At 40.2% G+C, this 23,759-nt stretch overlaps 31 non-coding genes and 8 pseudogenes across 31 annotated transcripts; all 39 read left to right on the top strand.

Annotated features, from left to right (window-relative positions):
- The first annotated feature begins 173 nt into the window (after positions 1–173).
- LOC118107957 lies at positions 174–292 on the top strand. The gene has a single exon (XR_004696342.1). It is a non-coding gene; the product is annotated as a 5S ribosomal RNA (ribosomal RNA).
- Positions 293–789: 497 nt separating this feature from the next.
- Positions 790–908, top strand: LOC124851709. Its single transcript, XR_007032666.1, has one exon. It is a non-coding gene; the product is annotated as a 5S ribosomal RNA (ribosomal RNA).
- A 491-nt stretch (positions 909–1,399) lies between these two features.
- LOC124851714 lies at positions 1,400–1,517 on the top strand (annotated as a pseudogene).
- A 480-nt stretch (positions 1,518–1,997) lies between these two features.
- On the top strand, positions 1,998–2,115 carry LOC124851667. The gene has a single exon (XR_007032637.1). It is a non-coding gene; the product is annotated as a 5S ribosomal RNA (ribosomal RNA).
- A 483-nt stretch (positions 2,116–2,598) lies between these two features.
- Positions 2,599–2,716, top strand: LOC124851748. The gene has a single exon (XR_007032692.1). It is a non-coding gene; the product is annotated as a 5S ribosomal RNA (ribosomal RNA).
- Positions 2,717–3,201: 485 nt separating this feature from the next.
- Positions 3,202–3,316, top strand: LOC124851694 (annotated as a pseudogene).
- Positions 3,317–3,805: 489 nt separating this feature from the next.
- Positions 3,806–3,923, top strand: LOC124851752. The gene has a single exon (XR_007032696.1). It is a non-coding gene; the product is annotated as a 5S ribosomal RNA (ribosomal RNA).
- Positions 3,924–4,410: 487 nt separating this feature from the next.
- Positions 4,411–4,529, top strand: LOC124851686. Its single transcript, XR_007032657.1, has one exon. It is a non-coding gene; the product is annotated as a 5S ribosomal RNA (ribosomal RNA).
- A 484-nt stretch (positions 4,530–5,013) lies between these two features.
- LOC124851683 lies at positions 5,014–5,129 on the top strand. The gene has a single exon (XR_007032653.1). It is a non-coding gene; the product is annotated as a 5S ribosomal RNA (ribosomal RNA).
- A 491-nt stretch (positions 5,130–5,620) lies between these two features.
- On the top strand, positions 5,621–5,738 carry LOC124851703 (annotated as a pseudogene).
- A 490-nt stretch (positions 5,739–6,228) lies between these two features.
- On the top strand, positions 6,229–6,346 carry LOC124851688. The gene has a single exon (XR_007032659.1). It is a non-coding gene; the product is annotated as a 5S ribosomal RNA (ribosomal RNA).
- Positions 6,347–6,843: 497 nt separating this feature from the next.
- On the top strand, positions 6,844–6,961 carry LOC124851750. The gene has a single exon (XR_007032694.1). It is a non-coding gene; the product is annotated as a 5S ribosomal RNA (ribosomal RNA).
- A 498-nt stretch (positions 6,962–7,459) lies between these two features.
- On the top strand, positions 7,460–7,578 carry LOC124851700. The gene has a single exon (XR_007032665.1). It is a non-coding gene; the product is annotated as a 5S ribosomal RNA (ribosomal RNA).
- A 499-nt stretch (positions 7,579–8,077) lies between these two features.
- LOC124851704 lies at positions 8,078–8,195 on the top strand (annotated as a pseudogene).
- A 488-nt stretch (positions 8,196–8,683) lies between these two features.
- Positions 8,684–8,800, top strand: LOC124851693. Its single transcript, XR_007032664.1, has one exon. It is a non-coding gene; the product is annotated as a 5S ribosomal RNA (ribosomal RNA).
- A 492-nt stretch (positions 8,801–9,292) lies between these two features.
- Positions 9,293–9,411, top strand: LOC124851692. Its single transcript, XR_007032663.1, has one exon. It is a non-coding gene; the product is annotated as a 5S ribosomal RNA (ribosomal RNA).
- Positions 9,412–9,909: 498 nt separating this feature from the next.
- LOC124851660 lies at positions 9,910–10,027 on the top strand. The gene has a single exon (XR_007032630.1). It is a non-coding gene; the product is annotated as a 5S ribosomal RNA (ribosomal RNA).
- Positions 10,028–10,522: 495 nt separating this feature from the next.
- Positions 10,523–10,639, top strand: LOC124851690. The gene has a single exon (XR_007032661.1). It is a non-coding gene; the product is annotated as a 5S ribosomal RNA (ribosomal RNA).
- A 495-nt stretch (positions 10,640–11,134) lies between these two features.
- Positions 11,135–11,253, top strand: LOC124851682. Its single transcript, XR_007032652.1, has one exon. It is a non-coding gene; the product is annotated as a 5S ribosomal RNA (ribosomal RNA).
- A 494-nt stretch (positions 11,254–11,747) lies between these two features.
- LOC124851663 lies at positions 11,748–11,865 on the top strand. Its single transcript, XR_007032633.1, has one exon. It is a non-coding gene; the product is annotated as a 5S ribosomal RNA (ribosomal RNA).
- A 490-nt stretch (positions 11,866–12,355) lies between these two features.
- On the top strand, positions 12,356–12,474 carry LOC124851672. Its single transcript, XR_007032642.1, has one exon. It is a non-coding gene; the product is annotated as a 5S ribosomal RNA (ribosomal RNA).
- Positions 12,475–12,959: 485 nt separating this feature from the next.
- On the top strand, positions 12,960–13,077 carry LOC124851671. The gene has a single exon (XR_007032641.1). It is a non-coding gene; the product is annotated as a 5S ribosomal RNA (ribosomal RNA).
- Positions 13,078–13,562: 485 nt separating this feature from the next.
- Positions 13,563–13,679, top strand: LOC124851685. The gene has a single exon (XR_007032655.1). It is a non-coding gene; the product is annotated as a 5S ribosomal RNA (ribosomal RNA).
- A 491-nt stretch (positions 13,680–14,170) lies between these two features.
- Positions 14,171–14,288, top strand: LOC124851746. The gene has a single exon (XR_007032690.1). It is a non-coding gene; the product is annotated as a 5S ribosomal RNA (ribosomal RNA).
- A 499-nt stretch (positions 14,289–14,787) lies between these two features.
- LOC124851705 lies at positions 14,788–14,903 on the top strand (annotated as a pseudogene).
- Positions 14,904–15,389: 486 nt separating this feature from the next.
- Positions 15,390–15,508, top strand: LOC124851665. Its single transcript, XR_007032635.1, has one exon. It is a non-coding gene; the product is annotated as a 5S ribosomal RNA (ribosomal RNA).
- A 487-nt stretch (positions 15,509–15,995) lies between these two features.
- Positions 15,996–16,113, top strand: LOC124851751. The gene has a single exon (XR_007032695.1). It is a non-coding gene; the product is annotated as a 5S ribosomal RNA (ribosomal RNA).
- Positions 16,114–16,603: 490 nt separating this feature from the next.
- LOC124851697 lies at positions 16,604–16,719 on the top strand (annotated as a pseudogene).
- Positions 16,720–17,210: 491 nt separating this feature from the next.
- On the top strand, positions 17,211–17,328 carry LOC124851669. The gene has a single exon (XR_007032639.1). It is a non-coding gene; the product is annotated as a 5S ribosomal RNA (ribosomal RNA).
- Positions 17,329–17,820: 492 nt separating this feature from the next.
- LOC124851725 lies at positions 17,821–17,939 on the top strand. The gene has a single exon (XR_007032669.1). It is a non-coding gene; the product is annotated as a 5S ribosomal RNA (ribosomal RNA).
- A 498-nt stretch (positions 17,940–18,437) lies between these two features.
- LOC124851664 lies at positions 18,438–18,556 on the top strand. Its single transcript, XR_007032634.1, has one exon. It is a non-coding gene; the product is annotated as a 5S ribosomal RNA (ribosomal RNA).
- A 488-nt stretch (positions 18,557–19,044) lies between these two features.
- LOC124851738 lies at positions 19,045–19,163 on the top strand. The gene has a single exon (XR_007032682.1). It is a non-coding gene; the product is annotated as a 5S ribosomal RNA (ribosomal RNA).
- Positions 19,164–19,651: 488 nt separating this feature from the next.
- LOC124851712 lies at positions 19,652–19,766 on the top strand (annotated as a pseudogene).
- A 488-nt stretch (positions 19,767–20,254) lies between these two features.
- On the top strand, positions 20,255–20,373 carry LOC124851661. The gene has a single exon (XR_007032631.1). It is a non-coding gene; the product is annotated as a 5S ribosomal RNA (ribosomal RNA).
- A 489-nt stretch (positions 20,374–20,862) lies between these two features.
- Positions 20,863–20,979, top strand: LOC124851681. Its single transcript, XR_007032651.1, has one exon. It is a non-coding gene; the product is annotated as a 5S ribosomal RNA (ribosomal RNA).
- A 486-nt stretch (positions 20,980–21,465) lies between these two features.
- Positions 21,466–21,583, top strand: LOC124851675. Its single transcript, XR_007032645.1, has one exon. It is a non-coding gene; the product is annotated as a 5S ribosomal RNA (ribosomal RNA).
- Positions 21,584–22,071: 488 nt separating this feature from the next.
- LOC124851711 lies at positions 22,072–22,188 on the top strand (annotated as a pseudogene).
- Positions 22,189–22,678: 490 nt separating this feature from the next.
- Positions 22,679–22,797, top strand: LOC124851677. The gene has a single exon (XR_007032647.1). It is a non-coding gene; the product is annotated as a 5S ribosomal RNA (ribosomal RNA).
- Positions 22,798–23,287: 490 nt separating this feature from the next.
- LOC124851753 lies at positions 23,288–23,405 on the top strand. The gene has a single exon (XR_007032697.1). It is a non-coding gene; the product is annotated as a 5S ribosomal RNA (ribosomal RNA).
- Positions 23,406–23,759: the final 354 nt, after the last annotated feature.

Below are 23,759 nucleotides of genomic sequence, written 5' to 3'. Positions count from 1 at the left end.
ATTCAAATGACTTTTGATATTCAAAACACGACTTTATTCATGTGATATTAACATATCACTCTCAAAAAAGTAACAACAACAAAAAACAAGTTTCAATGGTCACAAAGCAACAATAGTATTGATGACGGTGGTGGTTCACATGTATAAATAAGGTATTGTGGGCTGAGTCCTTCGCTTACGGCCATACCACCCTGAACACGCCCGATCTCGTCCGATCTCGGAAGCTAAGCAGGGTCGGGCCTGGTTAGTACTTGGATGGGAGACCGCCTGGGAATACCAGGTGCTGTAAGCTTTTGCCAATTTTCTTTGCAACCAGCAGAGGGTGCTGTTGCTGCTGCTTCAGAGGAGACACATTTGGAAAGAGCACGAAAGATTTACAATCAAAGAAAAAAAGGATATGGAACACACACATCACCAATGAAGGAAGAGAGCGACCATTCAAATGACTTTTGATATTCAAAACACTACTTTATTCATGTGATCTTCGCATATCACTCTCAAAATGTCATATTTGGAGAGAAGGATGAAAGAGCAGGGAGTTTACTCACCATCAAGGAAGAAAGACTATATGAAACCCGGACATTTTCACTGAAGGAAAGTATTGAAAATTGTAATGATTTTTTTCTTGCAATATTATGAAAAAAAATTGCACCTTGAGCTTCTTTTCCCTTAACATTAAAAGTAACAACAACAAAAAAAAAACAAGTTTCAATGGTCACAAAGCAACAATAGTATTGATGACGGTGGTGGTTCACATGTATAAATAAGGTATTGTGGGCTGAGTCCTTCGCTTACGGCCATACCACCCTGAACACGCCCGATCTCGTCCGATCTCGGAAGCTAAGCAGGGTCGGGCCTGGTTAGTACTTGGATGGGAGACCGCCTGGGAATACCAGGTGCTGTAAGCTTTTGACAATTTTCTTTGCAACCAGCAGAGGGTGCTGTTGCTGCTGCTTCAGAGGAGACACATTTTGGAAAGAGCACGAAAGATTTACAATCAAAGAAAAAAAGGATATGGAACACACACATCACCAATGAAGGAAGAGAGCGACCATTCAAATGACTTTTGATATTCAAAACACTACTTTATTCATGTGATCTTCGCATATCACTCTCAAAATGTCATATTTGGAGAGAAGGATGAAAGAGCAGGGAGTTTACTCACCATCAAGGAAGAAAGACTATATGAAACCCGGACATTTTCACTGAAGGAAAGTATTGAAAATTGTAATGATTTTTTTCTTGCAATATTATGAAAAATTGCACCTTGAGCTTCTTTTCCCCTTAACATTAAAAGTAACAACAACAAAAAACAAGTTTCAATGGTCACAAAGCAACAATAGTATTGATGACGGTGGTGGTTCACATGTATAAATAAGGTATTGTGGGCTGAGTCCTTCGCTTCGGCCATACCACCTGGAACACGCCCGATCTCGTCGATCTCGGAAGCTAAGCAGGGTCGGGCCTGGTTTAGTACTTGGATGGGAGACCGCCTGGGAATACCAGGTGCTAAGCTTGACAATTTTCTTTGCAACCAGCAGAGGGTTTGTGCTGCTGCTTCAGAGGAGACACATTTGGAAAGAGCACTGAAAGATTTACAATCAAAGAAAAAAGGATATGGAACACACATCACCAATGAAGGAAGAGAGACCATTCAAATGACTTTTGATATTCAAAACACTACTTTATTCATGTGATCTTCGCATATCCTCTCAAAATGTCATATTTGGAGAGAAGGATGAAAGAGCAGGGAGTTTACTCACCATCAAGGAAGAAAGACTATATGAAACCCGGACATTTTCACTGAAGGAAAGTATTGAAAATTGTAATGATTTTTTCTTGCAATATTATGAAAAATTGCACCTTGGGCTTCTTTTCCCTTAACATTAAAAGTAACAACAACAAAAAAACAAGTTTCAATGGTCACAAAGCAACAATAGTATTGATGACGGTGGTGGTTCACATGTATAAATAAGGTATTGTGGGCTGAGTCCTTCGCTCACGGCCATACCACCTGAACACGCCCGATCTCGTCCGATCTCGGAAGCTAAGCAGGGTCGGGCCTGGTTAGTACTTGGATGGGAGACCGCCTGGGAATACCAGGTGCTGTAAGCTTTGACAATTTCTTTGCAACCAGCAGAGGGTGCTGTTGCTGCTGCTTCAGAGGAGACACATTTTGGAAAGAGCACGAAAGATTTACAATCAAAAAAAAAAGGATATGGAACACACACATCACCAATGAAGGAAGAGCGACCATTCAAATGACTTTGATATTCAAAACATACTTTATTCATGTGATTCGCATATCACTCTCAAAATGTCATATTTGGAGAGAAGGATGAAAGAGCAGGAGTTTACTCACCATCAAGGAAGAAAGACTATATGAAACCCGGACATTTTCACTGAAGGAAAGTATTGAAAATTGTAATGATTTTTCTTTTAATATTATGAAAAAAATTGCACCTTGAGCTTCTTTTCCCCTTAACATTAAAAGTAACAACAACAAAAAAACAAGTTTCAATGGTCACAAAGCAACAATAGTATTGATGACGGTGGTGGTTCACATGTATAAATAAGGTATTGTGGGCTGAGTCCTTCGCTACGGCCATACCACCCTGAACACGCCCGATCTCGTCCGATCTCGGAAGCTAAGCAGGGTCGGGCCTGGTTAGTACTTGGATGGGAGACCGCCTGGGAATACCAGGTGCTGTAAGCTTTGCCAATTTTCTTTGCAACCAGCAGAGGGTGCTGTTGCTGCTGCTTCAGAGGACACATTTTGGAAAGAGCACGAAAGATTTACAATCAAAGAAAAAAAGGATATGGAACACACATCACCAATGAAGGAAGAAGGCGACCATTCAAATGACTTTTGATATTCAAAACACTACTTTATTCATGTGATCTTCGCATATCACTCTCAAAATGTCATATTTGGAGAGAAGGATGAAAAGAGCAGGAGTTTACTCACCATCAAGGAAGAAAGACTATATGAAACCGGACATTTTCACTGAAGGAAAGTATTGAAAATTGTAATGATTTTTTCTTGCAATATTATGAAAAAAAATTGCACCTTGTCTTTTCCCCTTAACATTAAAAGTGACAACAACAAAAAAACAAGTTTCAATGGTCACAAAGCAACAATAGTATTGATGACGGTGGTGGTTCACATGTATAAATAAGGTATTGTGGGCTGAGTCCTTCGCTTACGGCCATACCACCTGAACACGCCCGATCGTCGATCTCGGAAGCTAAGCAGGGTCGGGCCTGGTTAGTACTTGGATGGGAGACCGCCTGGGAATACCAGGTGCTGTAAGCTTTGCCAATTTTCTTTGCAACCAGCAGAGGTGCTGTTGCTGCTGCTTCAGAGGAGACACATTTTGGAAAGAGCACTAAAGATTTACAATCAAAGAAAAAAGGATATGGAACACACACATCACCAATGAAGGAAGAGAGCGACCATTCAAATGACTTTTGATATTCAAAACACTACTTTATTCATGTGATCTTCGCATATCACTCTCAAAATGTCATATTTGGAGAGAAGGATGAAAGAGCAGGAGTTTACTCACCATCAAGGAAGAAAGACTATATGAAACCCGGACATTTTCACTGAAGGAAAGTATTGAAAATTGTAATGATTTTTTCTTGCAATATTATGAAAAAATTGCACCTTGAGCTTCTTTTCCCTTAACATTAAAAGTAACAACAACAAAAAAACAAGTTTCAATGGTCACAAAGCAACAATAGTATTGATGACGGTGGTGGTTCACATGTATAAATAAGGTATTGTGGGCTGGAGTCCTTCGCTTCGGCCATACCACCCTGAACACGCCCGATCTCGTCCGATCTCGGAAGCTAAGCAGGGTCGGGCCTGGTTAGTACTTGGATGGGAGACCGCCTGGGAATACCAGGTGCTGTAAGCTTTGACAATTTTCTTTGCAACCAGCAGAGGGTGCTGTTGCTGCTGCTTCAGAGGAGACACATTTTGGAAAGAGCACGAAAGATTTACAATCAAAGAAAAAAGGATATGGAACACACATCACCAATGAAGGAAGAGAAGCGACCATTCAAATGACTTTTGATATTCAAAACACTACTTTATTCATGTGATCTTCGCATATCACTCTCAAAATGTCATATTTGGAGAGAAGGATGAAAGAGCAGGGAGTTTACTCACCATCAAGGAAGAAAGACTATATGAAACCGGACATTTTCACTGAAGGAAAGTATTGAAAATTGTAATGATTTTTCTTGCAATATTATGAAAAAAATTGCACCTTGAGCTTCTTTTCCCCTTAACATTAAAAGTAACAACAACAAAAAAAAACAAGTTTCAATGGTCACAAAGCAACAATAGTATTGATGACGGTGGTGGTTCACATGTATAAATAAGGTATTGTGGGCGAGTCCGCTACAGCCATACCACCCTGAACGCGCGCCGATCTCGTCCGATCTCGGAAGCTAAGCAGAGTCGGGCCTGGTTAGTACTTGGATGGGAGACCGCCTGGGAATACCAGGTGCTGTAAGCTTTGACAATTTTCTTTGCAACCAGCAGAGGTGCTGTTGCTGCTGCTTCAGAGGAGACACATTTTGGAAAGCACCAGAAGATTTACAATCAAAGAAAAAAGGATATGGAACACACACATCACCAATGAAGGAAGAGCGCGACCATTCAAATGACTTTTGATATTCAAAACACTACTTTATTCATGTGATCTTCGCATATCACTCTCAAAATGTCATATTTGGAGAGAAGGATGAAAGAGCAGGAGTTTACTCACCATCAAGGAAGAAAGACTATATGAAACCCGGACATTTCACTGAAGGAAAGTATTGAAAATTGTAATGATTTTTTTTCAATATTATGAAAAAATTGCACCTTGAGCTTCTTTTCCCTTAACATTAAAAGTAACAACAACAAAAAAACAAGTTTCAATGGTCACAAAGCAACAATAGTATTGATGACGGTGGTGGTTCACATGTATAAATAAGGTATTGTGGGCTGAGTCCTCCGCTTACGGCCATACCACCTGAACACGCCCGATCTCGTCCGATCTCGGAAGCTAAGCGGGTCGGGCCTGGTTAGTACTTGATGGGAGACCGCCTGGGAATACCAGGTGCTGTAAGCTTTGCCAATTTTCTTTGCAACCAGCAGAGGGTGCTGTTGCTGCTGCTTCAGAGGAGACACATTTTGGAAAGAGCACGAAAGATTTACAATCAAAGAAAAAAGGATATGGAACACACACATCACCAATGAAGGAAGAGAGCGACCATTCAAATGACTTTTGATATTCAAAACACTACTTTATTCATGTGATCTTCGCATATCACTCTCAAATGTCATATTTGGAGAGAAGGATGAAAGAGCAGGAGTTTACTCACCATCAAGGAAGAAAGACTATATGAAACCCGGACATTTTCACTGAAGGAAAGTATTGAAAATTGTAATGATTTTTTTCTTGCAATATTATGAAAAAAATTGCACCTTGAGCTTCTTTTCCCCTTAACATTAAAAGTAACAACAACAAAAAAAACAAGTTTCAATGGTCACAAAGCAACAATAGTATTGATGACGGTGGTGGTTCACATGTATAAATAAGGTATTGTGGGCTGAGTCCTTCGCTTCCGCCATACCACCTGAACACGCCCGATCTCGTCCGATCTCGGAAGCTAAGCAGGGTCGGGCCTGGTTAGTACTTGGATGGGAGACCGCCTGGGAATACCAGGTGTGTAAGCTTTTGCCAATTTTCTTTCGCACAGCAGAGGGGCTGTTGCTGCTGCTTCAGAGGAGACACATTTTGGAAAGAGCGAAACGAAAGATTTACAATCAAAGAAAAAAAGGATATGGAACACACACATCACCAATGAAGGAAGAGAGCGACCATTCAAATGACTTTGATATTCAAAACACTACTTTATTCATGTGATCTTCGCATATCACTCTCAAAATGTCATATTTGGAGAGAAGGATGAAAGAGCAGGAGTTTACTCACCATCAAGGAAGAAAGACTATATGAACCGGACATTTTCACTGAAGGAAAGTATTGAAAATTGTAATGATTTTTCTTGCAATATTATGAAAAAAATTGCACCTTGAGCTTCTTTTCCCCTTAACATTAAAAGTAACAACAACAAAAAAAACAAGTTTCAATGGTCACAAAGCAACATAGTATTGATGACGGTGGTGGTTCACATGTATAAATAAGGTATTGTGGGCTGAGTCCTTCGCTTCACGGCCATACCACCCTGAACAGCCCGATCTCGTCCGATCTCGGAAGCTAAGCAGGGTCGGGCCTGGTTAGTACTTGGATGGGAGACCGCCTGGGAATACCAGGTGCTGTAAGCTTTTGCCAATTTTCTTTGCAACCAGCAGAGGTGCTGTTGCTGCTGCTTCAGAGGAGACACATTTTGGAAAAGAGCACGAAAGATTTACAATCAAAGAAAAAAAGGATATGGAACACACACATCACCAATGAGGAAGAGAACGGCGACCATTCAAATGACTTTTGATATTCAAAACACTACTTTATTCATGTGATCTTCGCATATCACTCTCAAAATGTCATATTTGGAGAGAAGGATGAAAGAGCAGGAGTTTACTCACCATCAAGGAAGAAAGACTATATGAAACCGGACATTTTCACTGAAGGAAAGTATTGAAAATTGTAATGTATTTTTTCTTGCAATATTATGAAAAAAATTGCACCTTGAGCTTCTTTTCCCCTTAACATTAAAAGTAACAACAACAAAAAAAAACAAGTTTCAATGGTCACAAAGCAACAATAGTATTGATGACGGTGGTGGTTCACATGTATAAATAAGGTATTGTGGGCTGAGTCCTTCGCTTACGCCATACCACCCTGAACACGCCCGATCTCGTCCGATCTCGGAAGCTAAGCAGGGTCGGGCCTGGTTAGTACTTGGATGGGAGACCGCCTGGGAATACCAGGTGCTGTAAGCTTTTGCCAATTTCTTTGCAACCAGCAGAGGGTGCTGTTGCTGCTGCTTCAGAGGAGACACATTTTGGAAAGAGCACGAAAGATTTACAATCAAAGAAAAAAAGGATATGGAACACACACATCACCAATGAAGGAAGAGAGCGACCATTCAAATGACTTTTGATATTCAAAACACTACTTTATTCATGTGATCTTCGCATATCACTCTCAAAATGTCATATTTGGAGAGAAGGATGAAAGAGCAGGGAGTTTACTCACCATCAAGGAAGAAAGACTATATGAAACCCGGACATTTTCACTGAAGGAAAGTATTGAAAATTGTAATGATTTTTTTCTTGCAATATTATGAAAAAAAATTGCACCTTGAGCTTCTTTTCCCCTTAACATTAAAAGTAACAACAACAAAAAAAAAACAAGTTTCAATGGTCACAAAGCAACAATAGTATTGATGACGGTGGTGGTTCACATGTATAAATAAGGTATTGTGGGCTGAGTCCTTCGCTTACGGCCATACCACCCTGAACACGCCCGATCTCGTCCGATCTCGGAAGCTAAGCAGGGTCGGGCCTGGTTAGTACTTGGATGGGAGACCGCCTGGGAATACCAGGTGCTGTAAGCTTTTGCCAATTTTCTTTGCAACCAGCAGAGGGTGCTGTTGCTGCTGCTTCAGAGGAGACACATTTTGGAAAGAGCACGAAAGATTTACAATCAAAGAAAAAAAGGATATGGAACACACACATCACCAATGAAGGAAGAGAGCGACCATTCAAATGACTTTTGATATTCAAAACACTACTTTATTCATGTGATCTTCGCATATCACTCTCAAAATGTCATATTTGGAGAGAAGGATGAAAGAGCAGGGAGTTTACTCACCATCAAGGAAGAAAGACTATATGAAACCGGGACATTTTCACTGAAGGAAAGTATTGAAAATTGTAATGATTTTTTTCTTGCAATATTATGAAAAAAAATTGCACCTTGAGCTTCTTTTCCCCTTAACATTAAAAGTAACAACAACAAAAAAAAACAAGTTTCAATGGTCACAAAGCAACAATAGTATTGATGACGGTGGTGGTTCACATGTATAAATAAGGTATTGTGGGCTGGGTCCTTCAACTTGGCCATACCACCCTGAACACGCCCGATCTCGTCCGATCTCGGAAGCTAAGCAGGAGTCGGGCCTGGTTAGTACTTGGATGGGAGACCGCCTGGGAATACCAGGTGCTGTAAGCTTTGACAATTTTCTTTCAACCAGCAGAGGGTGCTGTTGCTGCTGCTTCAGAGGAGACACATTTTGGAAAGAGCACGAAAGATTTACAATCAAAGAAAAAAAGGATATGGAACACACACATCACCAATGAAGGAAGAGGCGACCATTCAAATGACTTTTGATATTCAAAACACACTTTATTCATGTGATCTTCGCATATCACTCTCAAAATGTCATATTTGGAGAGAAGGATGAAAGAACAGGAGTTTACTCACCATCAAGGAAGAAAGACTATATGAAACCGGACATTTTCACTGAAGGAAAGTATTGAAAATTGTAATGATTTTTTCTTGCAATATTATGAAAAAAATTGCACCTTGAGCTTCTTTTCCCTTAACATTAAAAGTAACAACAACAAAAAAAACAAGTTTCAATGGTCACAAAGCAACAATAGTATTGATGACGGTGGTGGTTCACATGTATAAATAAGGTATTGTGGGCTGAGTCCTTCGCTGCGCCATACCACCCTGAACACGCCCGATCTCGTCCGATCTCGGAAGCTAAGCAGGGTCGGGCCTGGTTAGTACTTGGATGGGAGACCGCCTGGGAATACCAGGTGCTGTAAGCTTTGCCAATTTTCTTTGCAACCAGCAGAGGTGCTGTTGCTGCTGCTTCAGAGGAGACACATTTTGGAAAGAGCACGAAAGATTTACAATCAAAGAAAAAAAGGATATGGAACACACACATCACCAATGAAGGAAGAGCGCGACCATTCAAATGACTTTTGATATTCAAAACACTACTTTATTCATGTGATCTTCGCATATCACTCTCAAAATGTCATATTTGGAGAGAAGGATGAAAGAGCAGGAGTTTACTCACCATCAAGGAAGAAAGACTATATGAAACCGGACATTTTCACTGAAGGAAAGTATTGAAAATTGTAATGATTTTTTCTTGCAATATTATGAAAAAAATTGCACCTTGAGCTTCTTTTCCCTTAACATTAAAAGTAACAACAACAAAAAAAAAACAAGTTTCAATGGTCACAAAGCAACAATAGTATTGATGACGGTGGTGGTTCACATGTATAAATAAGGTATTGTGGGCTGAGTCCTTCGCTTACGGCCATACCACCCTGAACACGCCCGATCTCGTCCGATCTCGGAAGCTAAGCAGGGTCGGGCCTGGTTAGTACTTGGATGGGAGACCGCCTGGGAATACCAGGTGCTGTAAGCTTTTGCCAATTTTCTTTGCAACCAGCAGAGGGTGCTGTTGCTGCTGCTTCAGAGGAGACACATTTTGGAAAGAGCACGAAAGATTTACAATCAAAGAAAAAAAGGATATGGAACACACACATCACCAATGAAGGAAGAGCGCGACCATTCAAATGACTTTTGATATTCAAAACACTACTTTATTCATGTGATCTTCGCATATCACTCTCAAAATGTCATATTTGGAGAGAAGGATGAAAGAGCAGGGAGTTTACTCACCATCAAGGAAGAAAGACTATATGAAACCCGGACATTTTCACTGAAGGAAAGTATTGAAAATTGTAATGATTTTTTTCTTGCAATATTATGAAAAAAAATTGCACCTTGAGCTTCTTTTCCCCTTAACATTAAAAGTAACAACAACAAAAAAAAACAAGTTTCAATGGTCACAAAGCAACAATAGTATTGATGACGGTGGTGGTTCACATGTATAAATAAGGTATTGTGGGCTGAGTCCTTCGCTTCAGCCATACCACCCTGAACACGCCCGATCTCGTCCGATCTCGGAAGCTAAGCAGGGTCGGGCCTGGTTAGTACTTGGATGGGAGACCGCCTGGGAATACCAGGTGCTGTAAGCTTTTGACAATTTTCTTTGCAACCAGCAGAGGGTGCTGTTGCTGCTGCTTCAGAGGAGACACATTTTGGAAAGAGCACGAAAGATTTACAATCAAAGAAAAAAAGGATATGGAACACACACATCACCAATGAAGGAAGAGAGCGACCATTCAAATGACTTTTGATATTCAAAACACTACTTTATTCATGTGATCTTCGCATATCACTCTCAAAATGTCATATTTGGAGAGAAGGATGAAAGAGCAGGGAGTTTACTCACCATCAAGGAAGAAAGACTATATGAAACCCGGACATTTTCACTGAAGGAAAGTATTGAAAATTGTAATGATTTTTTTTGCAATATTATGAAAAAAATTGCACCTTGAGCTTCTTTTCCCCTTAACATTAAAAGTAACAACAACAAAAAAAAACAAGTTTCAATGGTCACAAAGCAACAATAGTATTGATGACGGTGGTGGTTCACATGTATAAATAAGGTATTGTGGGCTGAGTCCTTCGCTACGGCCATACCACCTGAACACGCCCGATCTCGTCCGATCTCGGAAGCTAAGCAGGGTCGGGCCTGGTTAGTACTTGGATGGGGGACCGCCTGGGAATACCAGGTGCTGTAAGCTTTGACAATTTTCTTTGCAACCAGCAGAGGGTGCTGTTGCTGCTGCTTCAGAGGAGACACATTTTGGAAGAGCACGAAAGATTTACAATCAAAGAAAAAAGGATATGGAACACACACATCACCAATGAAGGAAGAGGCGACCATTCAAATGACTTTTGATATTCAAAACACTACTTTATTCATGTGATCTTCGCATATCACTCTCAAAATGTCATATTTGGAGAGAAGGATGAAAGAGCAGGGAGTTTACTCACCATCAAGGAAGAAAGACTATATGAAACCCGGACATTTTCACTGAAGGAAAGTATTGAAAATTGTAATGATTTTTTTCTTGCAATATTATGAAAAAAAATTGCACCTTGAGCTTCTTTTCCCCTTAACATTAAAAGTAACAACAACAAAAAAAAAACAAGTTTCAATGGTCACAAAGCAACAATAGTATTGATGACGGTGGTGGTTCACATGTATAAATAAGGTATTGTGGGCTGAGTCCTTCGCTTACGGCCATACCACCCTGAACACGCCCGATCTCGTCCGATCTCGGAAGCTAAGCAGGGTCGGGCCTGGTTAGTACTTGGATGGGAGACCGCCTGGGAATACCAGGTGCTGTAAGCTTTTGACAATTTTCTTTGCAACCAGCAGAGGGTGCTGTTGCTGCTGCTTCAGAGGAGACACATTTTGGAAAGAGCACGAAAGATTTACAATCAAAGAAAAAAAGGATATGGAACACACACATCACCAATGAAGGAAGAGCGCGACCATTCAAATGACTTTTGATATTCAAACACACTACTTTATTCATGTGATCTTCGCATATCACTCTCAAAATGTCATATTTGGAGAGAAGGATGAAAGAGCAGGGAGTTTACTCACCATCAAGGAAGAAAGACTATATGAAACCGGACATTTTCACTGAAGGAAAGTATTGAAAATTGTAATGATTTTTTCTTGCAATATTATGAAAAAATTGCACCTTGAGCTTCTTTTCCCCTTAACATTAAAGTAACAACAACAAAAAAAAACAAGTTTCAATGGTCACAAAGCAACAATAGTATTGATGACGGTGGTGGTTCACATGTATAAATAAGGTTATTGTAGGTTGAGTCCCCGCTTACGGCCATACCACCCTGAACACGCCCGATCTCGTCCGATCTGGAAGCTAAGCAGGGTCGGGCCTGGTTAGTACTTGGATGGGAGACCGCCTGGGAATACCAGGTGCTGTAAGCTTTGACAATTTTCTTTGCAACCAGCAGAGGTGCTGTTGCTGCTGCTTCAGAGGAGACACATTTTGGAAAGAGCACGAAAGATTTACAATCAAAGAAAAAAAGGATATGGACACACACATCACCAATGAAGGAAGAGCGACCATTCAAATGACTTTTGATATTCAAAACACTACTTTATTCATGTGATCTTCGCATATCACTCTCAAAATGTCATATTTGGAGAGAAGGATGAAAGAGCAGGAGTTTACTCACCATCAAAGGAAGAAAGACTATATGAAACCGGACATTTTCACTGAAGGAAAGTATTAGAAAATTGTAATGATTTTTTCTTGCAATATTATGAAAAAAATTGCACCTTGAGCTTCTTTTCCCTTAACATTAAAAGTAACAACAACAAAAAAAAACAAGTTTCAATGGTCACAAGCAACAATAGTATTGATGGCCGGTGGTGGTTCACATGTATAAATAAGGTATTGTGGGCTGAGTCCTTCGCTTACGGCCATACCACCCTGAACACGCCCGATCTCGTCCGATCTCGGAAGCTAAGCAGGGTCGGGCCTGGTTAGTACTTGGATGGGAGACCGCCTGGGAATACCAGGTGCTGTAAGCTTTTGCCAATTTTCTTTGCAACCAGCAGAGGTGCTGTTGCTGCTGCTTCAGAGGAGACACATTTTGAAAAGAGCGAAAGATTTACAATCAAGAAAAAAAGGATATGGAACACACACATCACCAATGAAGGAAGAAGGCGACCATTCAAATGACTTTGATATTCAAAACACTACTTTATTCATGTGATCTTCGCATATCACTCTCAAAATGTCATATTTGGAGAAAGGATGAAAGAGCAGGAGTTTACTCACCATCAAGGAAGAAAGACTATATGAAACCCGGACATTTCACTGAAGGAAAGTATTGAAAATTGTAATGATTTTTTCTTGCAATATTATGAAAAAAATTGCACCTTGAGCTTCTTTCCCCTTAACATTAAAAGTAACAACAACAAAAAAACAAGTTTCAATGGTCACAAAGCAACAATAGTATTGATGACGGTGGTGGTTCACATGTATAAATAAGGTATTGTGGGCTGAGTCCTTCGCTTCCGGCCATACCACCTGAACACGCCCGATCTCGTCCGATCTCGGAAGCTAAGCAGGGTCGGGCCTGGTTAGTACTTGGATGGGAGACCGCCTGGGAATACCAGGTGCTGTAAGCTTTTGCCAATTTTCTTTGCAACCAGCAGAGTGCTGTTGCTGCTGCTTCAGAGGAGACACATTTTGGAAGAGCACGAAAGATTTACAATCAAAGAAAAAAGGATATGGAACACACATCACCAATGAAGGAAGAGAGCGACCATTCAAATGACTTTTGATATTCAAAACACTACTTTATTCATGTGATCTTCGCATATCACTCTCAAAATGTCATATTTGGAGAGAAGGATGAAAGAGCAGGAGTTTACTCACCATCAAGGAAGAAAGACTATATGAAACCGGACATTTTCACTGAAGGAAAGTATTGAAAATTGTAATGATTTTTTCTTGCAATATTATGAAAAAATTTCACCTTGAGCTTCTTTTCCCTTAACATTAAAGTAACAACAACAAAAAAAAAACAAGTTTCAATGGTCACAAGCAACAATAGTATTGATGACGGTGGTGGTTCACATGTATAAATAAGGTATTGTGGGCTGAGTCCTTCGCTTACGCCATACCACCCTGAACACGCCGATCTCGTCCGATCTCGGAAGCTAAGCAGGGTCGGGCCTGGTTAGTACTTGGATGGGAGACCGCCTGGGAATACCAGGTGCTGTAAGCTTTGACAATTTTCTTTGCAACCAGCAGGGGTGCTGTTGCTGCTGCTTCAGAGGAGACACATTTTGGAAAGAGCACGAAAGATTTACAATCAAAGAAAAAAAGGATATGGAACACACACATCACCAATGAAGGAAGAGGCGACCATTCAAATGACTTTTGATATTCAAAACACTACTTTATTCATGTGATCTTCGCATATCACTCTCAAAATGTCATATTTGGAGAGAAGGATGAAAAAGCAGGGAGTTTACTCACCATCAAGGAAGAAAGACTATATGAAACCGGACATTTTCACTGAAGGAAAGTATTGAAAATTGTAATGATTTTTTCTTGCAATATTATGAAAAAAAATTGCACCTTGAGCTTCTTTTCCCCTTAACATTAAAAGTAACAACAACAAAAAAACAAGTTTCAATGGTCACAAAGCAACAATAGTATTGATGACGGTGGTGGTTCACATGTATAAATAAGGTATTGTGGGCTGAGTCCTTCGCTTACGGCCATACCACCTGAACACGCCCGATCTCGTCCGATCTCGGAAGCTAAGCAGGGTCGGGCCTGGTTAGTACTTGGATGGGAGACCGCCTGGGAATACCAGGTGCTGTAAGCTTTTGCCAATTTTCTTTGCAACCAGCAGAGGGTGCTGTTGCTGCTGCTTCAGAGGAGACACATTTTGGAAAGAGCACGAAAGATTTACAATCAAAGAAAAAAAGGATATGGAACACACACATCACCAATGAAGGAAGAGAGCGACCATTCAAATGACTTTTGATATTCAAAACACTACTTTATTCATGTGATCTTCGCATATCACTCTCAAAATGTCATATTTGGAGAGAAGGATGAAAGAGCAGGGAGTTTACTCACCATCAAGGAAGAAAGACTATATGAAACCCGGACATTTTCACTGAAGGAAAGTATTGAAAATTGTAATGATTTTTTTCTTGCAATATTATGAAAAAAAATTGCACCTTGAGCTTCTTTTCCCCTTAACATTAAAAGTAACAACAACAAAAAAAACAAGTTTCAATGGTCACAAAGCAACAATAGTATTGATGACGGTGGTGGTTCACATGTATAAATAAGGTATTGTGGGCTGAGTCCTAGCCGCTTGGCCATACCACCTAGAGCACGCCCGATCTCGTCCGATCTCGGAAGCTAAGCAGGGTCGGGCCTGGTTAGTACTTGGATGGGAGACCCCTGGGAATACCAGGTGCTGTAAGCTTTGCCAATTTTCTTTGCAACCAGCAGAGGTGCTGTTGCTGCTGCTTCAGAGGAGACACATTTTGGAAAGAGCACGAAAGATTTACAATCAAAGAAAAAAAGGATATGGAACACACACATCACCAATGAAGGAAGAGGCGACCATTCAAATGACTTTGATATTCAAAACACTACTTTATTCATGTGATCTTCGCATATCACTCTCAAAATGTCATATTTGGAGAGAAGGATGAAAGAGCAGGGAGTTTACTCACCATCAGGAAGAAAGACTATATGAAACCGGACATTTTCACTGAAGGAAAGTATTGAAAATTGTAATGATTTTTCTTGCAATATTATGAAAAAATTGCACCTTGAGCTTCTTTTCCCCTTAACATTAAAAGTAACAACAACAAAAAAACAAGTTTCAATGGTCACAAAGCAACAATAGTATTGATAGTGGTGGTGGTTCACATGTATAAATAAGGTATTGTGGGCTGAGTCCTTCGCTTACGGCCATACCACCTGAACACGCCCGATCTCGTCCGATCTCGGAAGCTAAGCAGGAGTCGGGCCTGGTTAGTACTTGGATGGGAGACCGCCTGGGAATACCAGGTGCTGTAAGCTTTGCCAATTTTCTTTGCAACCAGCAGAGGTGCTGTTGCTGCTGCTTCAGAGGAGACACATTTTGGAAAGAGCACGAAAGATTTACAATCAAAGAAAAAAAGGATATGGAACACACATCACCAATGAAGGAAGAGCGACCATTCAAATGACTTTTGATATTCAAAACACTACTTTATTCATGTGATCTTCGCATATCACTCTCAAATGTCATATTTGGAGAGAAGGATGAAAGAGCAGGAGTTTACTCACCATCAAGGAAGAAAGACTATATGAAACCCGGACATTTTCACTGAAGGAAAGTATTGAAAATTGTAATGATTTTTTTCTTGCAATATTATGAAAAAAATTGCACCTTGAGCTTCTTTTCCCTTAACATTAAAAGTAACAACAACAAAAAAAACAAGTTTCAATGGTCACAAAGCAACAATAGTATTGATGACGGTGGTGGTTCACATGTATAAATAAGGTATTGTGGGCTGAGTCCCTCGCTTCGGCCATACCACCCTGAACACGCCCGATCTCGTCCGATCTCGGAAGCTAAGCAGGGTCGGGCCTGGTTAGTACTTGGATGGGAGACCGCCTGGGAATACCAGGTGCTGTAAGCTTTTGCCAATTTTCTTTGCAACCAGCAGAGGGTGCTGTTGCTGCTGCTTCAGAGGAGACACATTTTGGAAAGAGCACGAAGATTTACAATCAAAGAAAAAAGGATATGGAACACACACATCACCAATGAAGGAAGAAGCGACCATTCAAATGACTTTTGATATTCAAAACACTACTTTATTCATGTGATCTTCGCATATCACTCTCAAAATGTCATATTTGGAGAGAAGGATGAAAGAGCAGGAGAGTTTACTCACCATCAAGGAAGAAAGACTATATGAAACCCGGACATTTTCACTGAAGGAAAGTATTGAAAATTGTAATGATTTTTCTTGCAATATTATGAAAAAAATTGCACCTTGAGCTTCTTTTCCCTTAACATTAAAAGTAACAACAAAAAAAAAAACAAGTTTCAATGGTCACAAAGCAACAATAGTATTGATGACGGTGGTGGTTCACATGTATAAATAAGGTATTGTGGGCTGGAGTCCCGCTTACGGCCATACCACCTGAACACGCCCGATCTCGTCGATCTCGGAAGCTAAGCAGGGTCGGGCCTGGTTAGTACTTGGATGGAGACCGCCTGGGAATACCAGGTGCTGTAAGCTTTGCCAATTTTCTTTGCAACCAGCAGAGGGTGCTGTTGCTGCTGCTTCAGAGGAGACACATTTTGGAAAGAGCACGAAAGATTTACAATCAAAGAAAAAAGGATATGGAACACACACATCACCAATGAAGGAAAGAGGCGACCATTCAAATGACTTTTGATATTCAAAACACTACTTTATTCATGTGATCTTCGCATATCACTCTCAAAATGTCATATTTGGAGAGAAGGATGAAAGAGCAGGAGTTTACTCACCATCAAGGAAGAAAGACTATATGAAACCGGACATTTTCACTGAAGGAAAGTATTGAAAATTGTAATGATTTTTTTCTTGCAATATTATGAAAAAAATTGCACCTTGAGCTTCTTTTCCCCTTAACATTAAAAGTAACAACAACAAAAAAACAAGTTTCAATGGTCACAAAGCAACAATAGTATTGATGATGGTGGTGGTTCACATGTATAAATAAGGTATTGTGGGCTGAGTCCTTCGCTTACGGCCATACCACCTGAACACGCCCGATCTCGTCCGATCTCGGAAGCTAAGCAGGGTCGGGCCTGGTTAGTACTTGGATGGGAGACCGCCTGGGAATACCAGGTGCTGTAGACTTTTGACAATTTTCTTTGCAACCAGCAGAGGTGCTGTTGCTGCTGCTTCAGAGGAGACACATTTTGGAAAGAGCAGAAGATTTACAATCAAAGAAAAAAGGATATGGAACACACATCACCAATGAAGGAAGAGAGCGACCATTCAAATGACTTTTGATATTCAAAACACTACTTTATTCATGTGATCTTCGCATATCACTCTCAAAATGTCATATTTGGAGAGAAGGATGAAAGAGCAGGGAGTTTACTCACCATCAAGGAAGAAAGACTATATGAAACCGGGACATTTTCACTGAAGGAAAGTATTGAAAATTGTAATGATTTTTTTCTTGCAATATTATGAAAAAAAATTGCACCTTGAGCTTCTTTTCCCCTTAACATTAAAAGTAACAACAACAAAAAAAAACAAGTTTCAATGGTCACAAAGCAACAATAGTATTGATGACGGTGGTGGTTCACATGTATAAATAAGGTATTGTGGGCTGAGTCCTTCGCTTGCAGCCATACCACCCTGAACACGCCCGATCTCGTCCGATCTCGGAAGCTAAGCAGGGTCGGGCCTGGTTAGTACTTGGATGGGAGACCGCCTGGGAATACCAGGTGCTGTAAGCTTTTGCCAATTTTCTTTGCAACCAGCAGAGGGTGCTGTTGCTGCTGCTTCAGAGGAGACACATTTTGGAAAGAGCACGAAAGATTTACAATCAAAGAAAAAAAGGATATGGAACACACACATCACCAATGAAGGAAGAGAGCGACCATTCAAATGACTTTTGATATTCAAAACACTACTTTATTCATGTGATCTTCGCATATCACTCTCAAAATGTCATATTTGGAGAGAAGGATGAAAGAGCAGGGAGTTTACTCACCATCAAGGAAGAAAGACTATATGAAACCCGGACATTTTCACTGAAGGAAAGTATTGAAAATTGTAATGATTTTTTTCTTGCAATATTATGAAAAAAAATTGCACCTTGAGCTTCTTTTCCCCTTAACATTAAAAGTAACAACAACAAAAAAAAACAAGTTTCAATGGTCACAAAGCAACAATAGTATTGATGACGGTGGTGGTTCACATGTATAAATAAGGTATTGTGGGCTGAGTCCTTCGCTTACGGCCATACCACCCTGAACACGCCCGATCTCGTCCGATCTCGGAAGCTAAGCAGGGTCGGGCCTGGTTAGTACTTGGATGGGAGACCGCCTGGGAATACCAGGTGCTGTAAGCTTTTGCCAATTTTCTTTGCAACCAGCAGAGGGTGCTGTTGCTGCTGCTTCAGAGGAGACACATTTTGGAAAGAGCACGAAAGATTTACAATCAAAGAAAAAAAGGATATGGAACACACACATCACCAGAAGGAAGAAGCGACCATTCAAATGACTTTTGATATTCAAAACACTACTTTATTCATGTGATCTTCGCATATCACTCTCAAAATGTCATATTTGGAGAGAAGGATGAAAGAGCAGGAGTTTACTCACCATCAAGGAAGAAAAGACTATATGAAACCGGACATTTTCACTGAAGGAAAGTATTGAAAATTGTAATGATTTTTTTTTCAATATTATGAAAAAAATTGCACCTTGAGCTTCTTTTCCTTAACATTAAAAGTAACAACAACAAAAAAAACAAGTTTCAATGGTCACAAAGCAACAATAGTATTGATGACGGTGGTGGTTCACATGTATAAATAAGGTATTGTGGGCTGAGTCCTTCAGTTACGGCCATACCACCCTGAACACGCCCGATCTCGTCCGATCTCGGAAGCTAAGCAGGGTCGGGCCTGGTTAGTACTTGGATGGGAGACCGCCTGGGAATACCAGGTGCTGTAAGCTTTTGCCAATTTTCTTTGCAACCAGCAGAGGGTGCTGTTGCTGCTGCTTCAGAGGAGACACATTTTGGAAAGAGCACGAAAGATTTACAATCAAAGAAAAAAAGGATATGGAACACACACATCACCAATGAAGGAAGAAGCGACCATTCAAATGACTTTTGATATTCAAAACACTACTTTATTCATGTGATCTTCGCATATCACTCTCAAAATGTCATATTTGGAGAAGGATGAAAGAGCAGGAGTTTACTCACCATCAAGGAAGAAAGACTATATGAAACCCGGACATTTTCACTGAAGGAAAGTATTGAAAATTGTAATGATTTTTCTTGCAATATTATGAAAAAAATTGCACCTTGAGCTTCTTTTCCCCTTAACATTAAAAGTAACAACAACAAAAAAACAAGTTTCAATGGTCACAAAGCAACAATAGTATTGATGACGGTGGTGGTTCACATGTATAAATAAGGTATTGTGGGCTGAGTCCTTGCTTACGCCATACCACCTGAACACGCCGATCTCGTCGATCTCGGAAGCTAAGCAGGGTCGGGCCTGGTTAGTACTTGGATGGGAGACCGCCTGGGAATACCAGGTGCTGTAAGCTTTGTCAATTTTCTTTTGAACCAGCAGAGGGTGCTGTTGCTTGCTGCTTAAGGGAGACACATTTTGGAAAGAGCACGAAAGATTTACAATCAAAAAAAAAAGGATATGGAACACACACATCACCAATGAAGGAAGAAGGCGACCATTCAAATGACTTTTGATATTCAAAACACTACTTTATTCATGTGATCTTCGCATATCACTCTCAAAATGTCATATTTGGAGAAGGATGAAAAGAGCAGGAGTTTACTCACCATCAGGAAGAAAGACTATATGAAACCGGACATTTTCACTGAAGGAAAGTATTGAAAATTGTAATGATTTTTTTCTTGCAATATTATGAAAAAATTGCACCCAGAGCTTCTTTTCCCCTTAACATTAAAAGTAACAACAACAAAAAAACAAGTTTCAATGGTCACAAGCAACAATAGTATTGATGACGGTGGTGGTTCACATGTATAAATAAGGTATTGTGGGCTGGAGTCACTTGCTTACGGCCATACCACCCTGAACACGCCCGATCTCGTCCGATCTGGGAAGCTAAGCAGAGTCGGGCCTGGTTAGTACTTGGATGGGAGACCGCCTGGGAATACCAGGTGCTGTAAGCTTTGCCAATTTTCTTTGCAACCAGCAGAGGTGCTGTTGCTGCTGCTTCAGAAGGAGACACATTTTGGAAAGAGCACGAAAGATTTACAATCAAAGAAAAAAGGATATGGAACACACACATCACCAATGAAGGAAGAAACGACCATTCAAATGACTTTTGATATTCAAAACACTACTTTATTCATGTGATCTTCGCATATCATCTCAAATGTCATATTTGGAGAGAAGGATGAAAGAGCAAGGAGTTTACTCACCATCAAGGAAGACTAAGACTATGGGAACGGACATTTTCACTGAAGGAAAGTATTGAAAATTGTAATGATTTTTTCTTGCAATATTATGAAAAAAATTGCACCTTGAGCTTCTTTTCCCTTAACATTAAAAGTAACAACAACAAAAAAAACAAGTTTCAATGGTCACAAAGCAACAATAGTATTGATGACGGTGGTGGTTCACATGTATAAATAAGGTATTGTGGGCTGAGTCCTTCAGCTACGGCCATACCACCCTGAACACGCCCGATCTCGTCCGATCTCGGAAGCTAAGCAGGGTCGGGCCTGGTTAGTACTTGGATGGAGACCGCCTGGGAATACCAGGTGCTGTAAGCTTTGCCAATTTTCTTTGCAACCAGCAGAGGTGCTGTTGCTGCTGCTTCAGAGGAGACACATTTTGGAAAGAGCACGAAAGATTTACAATCAAAGAAAAAAGGATATGGAACACACATCACCAATGAAGGAAGAGGCATGACCATTCAAATGACTTTTGATATTCAAACACTACTTTATTCATGTGATCTTCGCATATCACTCTCAAAATGTCATATTTGGAGAGAGGATGAAAGAGCAGGAGTTTACTCACCATCAAGGAAGAAAGACTATATGAAACCGGACATTTTCACTGAAGGAAAGTATTGAAAATTGTAATGATTTTCTTTGCAATATTATGAAAAAAATTGCACCTTGAGCTTCTTTTCCCTTAACATTAAAAGTAACAACAACAAAAAAAACAAGTTTCAATGGTCACAAAGCAACAATAGTATTGATGACGGTGGTGGTTCACATGTATAAATAAGGTATTGTGGGCTGGAGTCCTTGGCTTCCAGCCATACCACCTGAACACGCCCGATCTCGTCCGATCTCGGAAGCTAAGCAGGGTCGGGCCTGGTTAGTACTTGGATGGGAGACCGCCTGGGAATACCAGGTGCTGTAAGCTTTGACAATTTTCTTTGCAACCAGCAGAGGGTGCTGTTGCTGCTGCTTCAGAGGAGACACATTTTGGAAGAGCACGAAAGATTTACAATCAAAGAAAAAAGGATATGGAACACACATCACCAATGAAGGAAGAAAGCGACCATTCAAATGACTTTTGATATTCAAAACACTACTTTATTCATGTGATCTTCATATCACTCTCAAAATGTCATATTTGGGGAGAGAAGGATGAAAGAGCAGGAGTTTACTCACCATCAAGGAAGAAAGACTATATGAAACCGGACATTTTTCACTGAAGGAAGTATTGAAAATTGTAATGATTTTTCTTGCAATATTATGAAAAAAATTGCACCTTGAGCTTCTTTTCCCTTAACATTAAAAGTAACAACAACAAAAAAAAACAAGTTTCAATGGTCACAAAGCAACAATAGTATTGATGGCGGTGGTGGTTCACATGTATAAATAAGGTATTGTGGGCTGAGTCTGCTTAAACACGGCCATACCACCCTGAACCGCCCATCACGTCCGATCTCGGAAGCTAAGCAGGGTCGGGCCTGGTTAGTACTTGGATGGGAGACCGCCTGGGAATACCAGGTGCTGTAAGCTTTTGACAATTTTCTTTGCAACCAGCAGAGGGTGCTGTTGCTGCTGCTTCAGAGGAGACACATTTTGGAAAGAGCACGAAAGATTTACAATCAAAGAAAAAAAGATATGAAACACACATCACCAATGAAGGAAGAGGCGACCATTCAAATGACTTTTGATATTCAAAACACTACTTTATTCATGTGATCTTCGCATATCACTCTCAAAATGTCATATTTGGAGAGAAGGATGAAAAAGAACAGGGAGTTTACTCACCATCAAGGAAGAAAGACTATATGAAACCGGACATTTTCACTGAAGGAAAGTATTGAAAATTGTAATGATTTTTTCTTGCAATATTATGAAAAAAATTGCACCTTGAGCTTCTTTTCCCCTTAACATTAAAAGTAACAACAACAACAAAAAAACAAGTTTCAATGGTCACAAAGCAACAATAGTATTGATGACGGTGGTGGTTCACATGTATAAATAAGGTATTGTGGGCTGAGTCCTTCGCAGCCATACCACCCTAGACACGCCCGATCTCGTCCGATCTCGGAAGCTAAGCAGGGTCGGGCCTGGTTAGTACTTGGATGGGAGACCGCCTGGGAATACCAGGTGCTGTAAGCTTTTGACAATTTTCTTTGCAACCAGCAGAGGTGCTGTTGCTGCTGCTTCAGAGGAGACACATTTTGGAAAGAGCACGAAAGATTTACAATCAAAGAAAAAAGGATATGGAACACACACATCACCAATGAAGGAAGAGGCGACCATTCAAATGACTTTTGATATTCAAAACACTACTTTATTCATGTGATCTTCGCATATCACTCTCAAAATGTCATATTTGGAGAGAAGGATGAAAGAGCAGGAGTTTACTCACCATCAAGGAAGAAAGACTATATGAAACCGGACATTTTCACTGAAGGAAAGTATTGAAAATTGTAATGATTTTTTCTTGCAATATTATGAAAAAAATTGCACCTTGAGCTTCTTTTCCCCTTAACATTAAAAGTAACAACAACAAAAAAAACAAGTTTCAATGGTCACAAAGCAACAATAGTATTGATGACGGTGGTGGTTCACATGTATAAATAAGGTATTGTGGGCTGAGTCCTTCCCTTACGGCCATACCACCCTGAACACGCCCGATCTCGTCGATCTCGGAAGCTAAGCAGGGTCGGGCCTGGTTAGTACTTGGATGGGAGACCGCCTGGGAATACCAGGTGCTGTAAGCTTTTGACAATTTTCTTTGCAACCAGCAGAGGGTGCTGTTGCTGCTGCTTCAGAGGAGACACATTTTGGAAAGAGCACGAAAGATTTACAATCAAAGAAAAAAAGGATATGGAACACACACATCACCAATGAAGGAAGAGCGAACCATTCAAATGACTTTGATATTCAAAACACTACTTTATTCATGTGATCTTCGCATATCACTCTCAAAATGTCATATTTGGAGAAGATGAAAGAGCAGGAGTTTACTCACCATCAAGGAAGAAAGACTATATGAAACCGGACATTTTCACTGAAGGAAAGTATTGAAAATTGTAATGATTTTTTCTTGCAATATTATGAAAAAAATTGCACCT

The sequence above is a fragment of the Hippoglossus stenolepis genome, chromosome 4, assembly GCF_022539355.2.
Source record: "Hippoglossus stenolepis isolate QCI-W04-F060 chromosome 4, HSTE1.2, whole genome shotgun sequence".
NCBI classification, from domain to species: Eukaryota; Metazoa; Chordata; class Actinopteri; order Pleuronectiformes; family Pleuronectidae; genus Hippoglossus; species Hippoglossus stenolepis.
Note: the sequence above shows the minus strand (reverse complement) of the source record. Positions and strands in the feature narration are given on the sequence as shown.